The following is an 8,581-nucleotide window of genomic DNA, read 5'->3' on the forward strand; positions in this document are numbered from 1 at the left end:
TTAACATTGCTTTTGTAAATTATTTGTTAGCAAACAATTGTCTGTTCATGGACAGATAACCTGCTCTTCGATAAAAAAAGTTAATAATTTTATTGGTTTGATATTTTTAATGCCATTGTTGTTTACTACTTTAACTATTTGTTTGTTCCTATTAAAAAAAATTTATTGTTTTTACACTTAGTGTTATGCTAGTTTTTGCTCTTTTGTATCTAATTTACGTTAGTTTACCTGCGTAACGATATCTCAACAAAACGTTAATGCTTTCTCACAATTATAGTCGCAGACGTTGAGGGGACCGCGAGCTTTAATGATTTATGTGTTTATCTTAACGACAAAATAACAAGATTGAGACTTGAAGCAAATCTGATCTGTGTGGAGTGGAGTAAACGTAGTGAAGCAATAAACCTTCGGCTTGAAATTTGATTCACATACAACTAAACCAACTGTACCTGATATTTAATGAGTATAAAGAAATAGAATCAAAGGAAAAGAAAGGATCAAAGTCATCCGTTCGTTTTGGTCTTCCATTTAGGTTTAGTTTTTGTATACCTGTTTACGTAGAGCAGGGTAGAATGCAAGCAATACCCGAAAAAAGAAGAGTTGCGATTACTAAGCCGATTAGCAAGTTCAGCCACCGTTAGAAGGATTGGGACGCTTAGGTAATTATCGGTTCAAATTCATGCAAATGATTTATCCCAACAAGCCGTAAGTTATCGAGTCCGATACAGAGAAAATGACTAAATCAAGTTACAATCTTACCCAATTAGGGCGTAAGTACAGCGCGATCAGTCCACCCGTCCTTGTCGTATCTCCTCATCAAATTTTATCATACGTGATAATGTATTTTGGAAAATATATGTTTTGTTTTCTCAAGCCGTTTCATTACACAAGTCTATGAGTGCATCGCTAAAGAGGTCGACATAGTTAACGGGTCTAGCTTTGGCTATTCCTAAGTTTTGATCTATGTATTGCCGAAAACCAAATCTACAGCATAAGGGACTAATAATCGGTACCTAAGTTTTGCGTGAAGAGATGACAAGTTATTAAAATCGTCTCACCACAATATACGATGAAGATTACATAACGCGGGGTATTTTTTAACACAATAGTTAACAGTTAAAATGTAAAAACTGAGCAAATTTAACTTTCGCTTAATTTAGATGTTAAAAGTTAAACAAACTTTGAAGTTAGCACCAAAACTACTTCGCGACATTCGTTTTGGATTTAATTGACACTTGAAAAAATTGCACTATAAAATATTTTTACGTTAAGCATAAACGTAGTAGAACGAATAAAACCACATAGCTAATAAAAACGATCATACGAATGATAATTTGAAACAAGAACAAGGGAAACTAACAGTATAGCATCATTGAAGATCCTGCACAGCTATTAACATAACGGTTTTTGAAATAAGTCTTCATATGAGAGCTGGTCATAAAAGTGGACCGATCCACTCGTCGGTGCACCTAATTTTATCAACGTACTTCAAAAATTGCGAACTTTAAAATGCAGGGCGGACGGAAGGACGCACGGAATGTATGAAGAAGCTATTGTAACGTTATGTGCTTTGTGGTCGTAAGACGACTCTTACAAACGTTTGCACCAAGTTTCAACAACAAGTTTCAAATGCTGGCTATGAGTAGTAAATTATAACGTTTTTGTGTTTTTTTCATTTCCAAACTTGATCTTTATCCATGAACTTAGTATATCAATAACAAATGAAGGTCAAACCGATGGACAGAATTAGATTGATTCGTAATCTTACCATGGTCAAGAATATATACATTATGGTGTCCAGCGGAATCTATTTCGAGATATTGCAAACGTAATAACAAATCCTGTATATCCTCATACCTTGGTCATAAAAATGCTATCCATAGTTATTAGATACTTGATCGCAAGTGTTTAATAAAAGTATCTGGCTGTTAACAAATGATGTTTCAAGTTATTATTTGTCGTTGGAAGAAAGGATCAAATTGGCCGGCAACCATATTTGGTAACCAGAGCTGGCAGATGAACCAAACCTAATGTTACGGTGGCCAAATTAACAACAAGCAATTGGCTTGTTCGATATCGACTTGATAAGACCTGATAATTTCCAGGGCTTTTGGATCGAAGACTAAAATTTTAGGAATAATCGAAAATTGATGTTATTCAAGACTATCTTCCCTTTTCCAATAAGCAAAAGTGCGCATCAAAGACCTTTAAATATTTTCTTCCGTCATTTAGCCTTTGCTCGCTTATTCTTTCACCCATCCCGAACATCTCTTGTCAGTCGTTAGAGATAAACTGAATAAATAAATCATACCTTGCACACGTTCCAAGCTGATGGACACAAGTTCATCAAGTTTGAAAATAAGTGCAAACGTCTTATAACCGCCTATAACCAGCCCTCAATCTACAATACCACAATGGATATTGAACTTCTATTTTACATATGCCTTCTTGGCATATGGTGGCAGGCACAGATCAAAGTTTCTATCTACGATTAAATCTTGAGGACAAACCGAGTTAAATATAAGCCCCTCTTGGAGAGAACGTCTCTGTAGCAAAATTTTTTTCTTTCTCCGTCACTTCTTTTGCTTTTCCTCAACATTTCATTAAGATCGTGATTGCGTTTAAACTGAAATGTTAGAGAAAAGCAATAATTCGGCAAAGATTGCCAACCAGAGGAGCAAAAACGATGAAATATGAGTGTCATTGCGTAAATTCCACAACAAATTTGTCGCATAATGAATAGTTATTTAGTTAATTTATCTTTAAGTCTGTATGCGTGTGCGTGTTTGTCATGTGTGTATATGCTTGTGAATACGGAAAACTTTTAGGGATATTTTCGCATTCGAGCATATAGACGCAGTTTTATATACGCATTTGAAATATTTCACTTAAAGTTCGCTTTACGCTCTGTGCGTGTATTAACGATAAGACTCATGTACGTAGCATAGTAAGTAGAAATCTTAGCCATACAAAGAATGGAAAAATGCAATAAAATAAATGATTCATACTGAATGGGAATTTCACTTTTATCATGGGTTATCTATTTTCATCGATTATGCTGCATTCAATGCAGTGTTCGTTAGTGATGGTTTTATTTTTTCTTCCAATTTTTCTTCTTTTAATTTTCCTTTTTATTCTCTTTTCTCTTTAGACAATTAGCCTTGACATGTACATTACTTGGATGAAATGCCGGATATATGCTTATCTGTATGTATATAGTATTGAAGATGTATTTTAATAACAAACGTCAACATCATAAACATATATATATATATATATATATATATATATACAGACAGGCAAAAACCCAAAAGAAAAAAAAAAATTTTTTTTTTTTTTTTTTTTTTTTTTTTTTTATTGAAATAAAAAAAAAAAAAAAAAAAAAACTTTAGATGAGAAAGGTGTTTGTATTTTGTTTAGAGATTGTACTGTTGATAGACATGACTTTACAAATTAGTTAATGCGGTAGACCACAATCTGAAGAGGCAACAAGTGAACAAATGAATCTAAACATTATTAAGAAGCGAATATCAACTAAAAATTTTATTACTTTATTAGGCGGTTGTAAACTAAAGGTTCTGACATTAAAATGCGATATATATCAATATATTTGTTTTTTTTTTTTTTTTTTCAATGAAGGATAGGTTGTTGTAGAAAAGGTTTGCAGCTTTAAAAAGATAATCATTTTTTTCAATATTGACTTGATAAATGCCTTAAACAGTCTATGATATCCGGAAAAAATTCTTTAGTTAAAAAATATCTTTTTGTTGAAGTTTCAGGTCTTTTAGTAAGCTCTTCGAAAGACTGTTTCTGTCAAACGAATCCCTACTCGGAGCTTACTGCTTTACCTGACTTATTCGTTGCTTTCTGACACTCTCTACACTACAACTACACTAAGAGATGTCTTTAGAAAGACATTCACTCATTTCGAAGCTTTTCCGAACAAAGATAACTTAGTGTACCTTCATCGAGATGGCCGGTAAATCGATATGAGGCTGAAACCGACTTAAAGGTTTTAATGCCTTTGGAAAAGTTTAGCATGGCGTTTTGGATATTAATTATGAATTCGGGCCATAAAACTATATATTCTATTAACAAAAAGTACATATATATGTTTTTTAAACTCTTCTAGGAAACAACATGAGCAGAAGTATTTGAATAAGGAAGCGGCTACTCTTCAGTCTTGCGATTGCAAGCTAACAAAACAAGTAAAACCAACGACTTTTTAAAGTAAGTCATTATATGGGAAGTGCTTTATCCTTGACCCAAAATAGGTCAGCGTACCGAATTCCTCTGAAATATTTTAGAAATTGTGACCTGTAGGTTGAAAATGAAAAGACAAGACGGACAGACACACTGAAAGCCAGAAAGCGGTTTTTGATCGATCGCTATAATAAGATACGAAGGCGTCTCAAGTCCGTCCGGGTGTTACATACATTCACACAAACTTACCCTTATACCACAAGTAGTGTAGGGTATAAAAAGATGTCTATAACGACTTTTTTACTTACTTTTGCCAGAACATGATCTTTCAAACCGGGTGGCAACACAACTTCAAGAATTTTCATTTTTTACTATGGGATAGTTTTCGAAACAAAACTATCTCCCATATATGTTGATGTACACTAGACATCAGGACAATTTATAAGTAGAGAAAGGAGGAGCAAAAGAGAAAACAACAAAGAGACACAAATTGAAATACGTTCTTAATGCATTTACCATAAAAAAACCATATTTTGGAGTAGGTTTGGCTTCATTACTTTAAAGCGCCGCGGAATTTCATCGAGTATTTTAAGAAAGCTTTGTGTGATGAAAATATGTCCGTTGGATTTTAGTTTAGTTCTTTGAGAAATAACGATTCCAAAATTAATGGTTCTAATGACTTAATCCCACGCTTTGTTTGAGTATTAGGTATTTTTATGTCTTACAACACTTGTGGAACAACAGTGTATTAAGTTTGTGCGGACGCGGTACGCAACGCAGCGCAACTTGAGATAGACTCGCCGATGCATTGAGAATCATTTTATGAATCGGATTGAGATTTTCTATCCGTCTGTCCGTATTGTTTTCTTGCGTTCAACACTATTCTTCATATATATGGATGAAATTTTGTACACTGAGCGCTACTAAAAAGAGTTCGGATCGGACAACATTTTCGACCACGTACCATATAGCGCCGCACTTTGAAAGGTCAAGAACACCTGTAGGACGGGGTAGAACCTGTAGGTTCGGTATATTGAAATTAACGAAAATTACTTTTTCTTTGAGTATTGAACAAAGCCGCCTTCATTCCTACTATACTTTATTTCCATCGAAGCTGAAGAGTCCATCTCGCTGTTAGTCCATGTTTCTATGATTATTACATTTATTGCTCCTAAAAATGGTAAAGAATTGTGTCGACAGCAAGGAACATAATTTTGAATAAAGTCTACTTTTGTGAACGTGTGTGCACCGATCCACCTTTCTAAACGAAAAATCCAGAAAATTGTTTAACAATCTCTAAGAGAACCGAACATGCTTCAACCGAACATGACTGCTTGACGTTTTGTTCCTGTTGTTTATAATTTTCCTGCGCCTGAGCATTAAATAAATGATATAAAGAAATTTATTTGGTATTCAGTATTTTTGACAGCAAACTTTCGTATCGCGATTTTTATCTCTAGCCTTATGGCAAGTAAAAGGGACAATAGAAAATTAGTATATTCCTATTAGCAAGAAATAAGGATTATTTAAAAAAGAAAAAAAGTCTTTGCTTATTCCCCCAAACCAATTTCGTCGACTTGAAAGCCCTCTTCTTGCGAACAATGCTTCTTTTCAATACTCCAAAGCTCGAAACAGTGAAAGAAGTTTTTATTTGGAATGGCCTTGAATACCATTAACATGGACGATAAAGCTGAATAGAGGAGTTCTGCGGAGTCAGCTGGTCATGGTTTGCTCCAATAAAATAAAACCATCAATAACGAGCACTACTACACAATACATGGTGCGATTGCGATAAAAAATGGAAGCGTTATACTAAAAGTCATGTCAGCATGAGTTTATGGTATGAAGAAATTCGTCCCAATGTTCTACTCTCCTCGCTGCTATTGCTTGTTTGCACATCCTTATAACAATGACGAACTATTTTTAAGATAGACTTAAAAAACAAAAGAATGGTCTTTTACGAGAAAACCGTGATAGCATTTCGGCTTAAAGAGAAGCAAAGCAATATTACGATCGAAAGATTTTCCATTGGATAACAGGAAGAATGCGTCCTTTATTGCTCGCTGCAAACTCTCTGCTCGTTGCAGCGAGTTGGTAATCCATAGACAACGAGTTTTCTCGATTAACTTTACCCACACAAACACCCACAGTCGTTCTTTCCGTACCGAATTGATTTTATTCGTAAGAAAAAGTAAAAGACGCAATAGGAAATTTATGACCAGGGAAGCAAAATTATATACATATATATAAAAGAAACTCTTTTTAAACTTAATGTATAGGAAATGTGTAGAGAATTCCCTTATCGACGATATTCTAGATCTGAATGTAGTTCGTCTTATAGGACGTACGAAGTTTTATGATGATGTGGTTAGCAAAACATAAGAATCGCATGCATTAGAAGTAATTTTTCAAATATTATGCTGCACTGCTTTCGAAGAAGCAACAAGCAGCAAGCAACAACCTCATTTTTCCGCAGCAATATATTCGCAGCTCTCTTTAGGTATATTAATTCTGTCGTTCCGTTTGTATGCTGGCTGAAAGTCAAATGTATGAAGCATAGAAATAAGCGCTAAAACTCTTGAGCTTGAGTACTCCGTATAAGTTTTAGATAAATTACTTGTGTGGTTTTCTGTGTTTTAAAGAGGAGTTTCAACTGATCTTAGGCAAGGAAATAATTCGTTTGAATGATACCAATTTTTGTGTGTATGCACATATAAATGTGTGCATATGTTTGTATTTTTTTTGCTCTTTTTTTTCGTGTTTGTAATTAATTTAATTAATTTCCTACAATAAAAATAATGCTTGAATGCAGTCAAGTGGTGCCTGATTTTTTTTTTTTTTTATTTTTATTTATTTATTTTTTTTATTTTATTTTCGCATAGCGAAGACAACAAGACAAAAAAAAGAAAGTTTTGAGAAATACACGCACACACTGATAAACAAACTCAAATATGGTGATTAAGAATAACTAAAGAGCGTAGTCTCTGTGCAAATGCACATATCCGCGCGCACACTTACTTGCGTTATGGCAGCACAAGGCCAATACACTGTCTTGAGCTTGTTATTCTTTTTTTATTTTGTTTCTTCTTCTTATTTACTTTTCATAGATAAGATATATATCTACGTTTTTAACTCATGGGTAAGAGCGTTGATTTCAACACAAAATCGCGATCGTATTGACTCTGTCGAAATGTTCGAGCCATTCGTACTAGATGATGGCCACTAATACACTTGTAACGCGCCTTAGCTATGTTCGTTTTCTGTAGACATTCTCTGCACTTTTCTTACGTTTACTAGAAAATTACCGGCTTTTTTTTTTTTTTTTGTTTTCTTGATCACTACCACTTGTGCATAAACGTTACTTTTTTTCTCTTTACGAAAAAGTCTTATCACCGAGTCTTATTACCACCGTTGAAGATGTTGTTGACTGAAGCACGTTTCACAGTAAACTGTTTGCTTTTTCAATTCTCACTTAACTTGGCAGTCCAAAGCGACTGGCGATGATGATGATGATAATGATGACGATGATAATGATGATGATGATGATGATGATCAACTTGGTGGTAGATAAATTTCGCTGTAAGAAAGTGTGGTGAAATAACATTACTTTGTATACACATTGACACTAAATATTAAATAAAAAAAAGAAAACATGCTAAAGCAATAGCTTTCAATTTTAACATAAGCTTTTTTGAATTATTTGCATATGTTTTACGTACGTACTGTGATTAGTAGTAAGAGATTGCATAAATACCTTTAGAAAAACAAAAGACTTAAGACACAAACTTTTCATGTGTGTAAATTACCTAAAAGTGCATTTAAAAAAACTAGCCGAATATGCGCATAAAAAATAATTCACACTTTACCGTGCCGACAAAAAAAAAAAAAGGACAAATGTATTAATAAAATTTTTTAATAAAATTCAAAAAAAAACTCAAATTAGAGTCCAAGCTAAAATTACAATGAAAATAATCTACAGAACTCGAGTAAAAATTAAGATTTAAATTGAAATCAGAATTAGGATTAGACCTCAGAGTAACATAAAGCTGAAGTTAGAATAAGAAAACCAAATTTGTAATTATCATTATACCCAGCACTGTAAGATGCGCGTTTTGTTTTTTTCCCATAATGTATGTAAAAGCCGAAAGGAAGCTTCAGAGACCCTATAAAGAGTATATATTCTTGAGAAGCGTGAAATTCTGAATTGATTTAGCCATGTCTGTCTGTCTGTTTGTCTGTGTGATGTATGTTTTTTTGATATTCTCCTGGTCGCAACAATAAAGATATCGACTTTAAGTAGGCTAAATTGGTCAAAGCAGAAGCCCGCAGCGGAGCATAAGCTGAATGCAACTCTGTTCTTCTTAATAAAAATTCGAGA

At 33.7% G+C, this 8,581-nt stretch overlaps 1 protein-coding gene across 6 annotated transcripts in view; it reads right to left on the minus strand.

Moving 5' to 3' along the window:
• LOC119635642 (flocculation protein FLO11) overlaps positions 1–7,648 on the minus strand; it is a 39,856-nt gene extending 32,208 nt beyond the window's left edge. For all 6 annotated transcript variants that reach the window (XM_038030537.1, XM_038030535.1, XM_038030534.1 and 3 more), the window contains exon 1: positions 7,222–7,648. The gene's annotated coding sequence lies outside the window, so the exon portion shown is untranslated. The remainder of the gene's footprint in view (positions 1–7,221) is intronic.
• Positions 7,649–8,581: the final 933 nt, after the last annotated feature.

Source organism: Glossina fuscipes, unplaced genomic scaffold, assembly GCF_014805625.2.
Source record: "Glossina fuscipes isolate IAEA_lab_2018 unplaced genomic scaffold, Yale_Gfus_2 27, whole genome shotgun sequence".
Taxonomy (NCBI): Eukaryota; Metazoa; Arthropoda; class Insecta; order Diptera; family Glossinidae; genus Glossina; species Glossina fuscipes.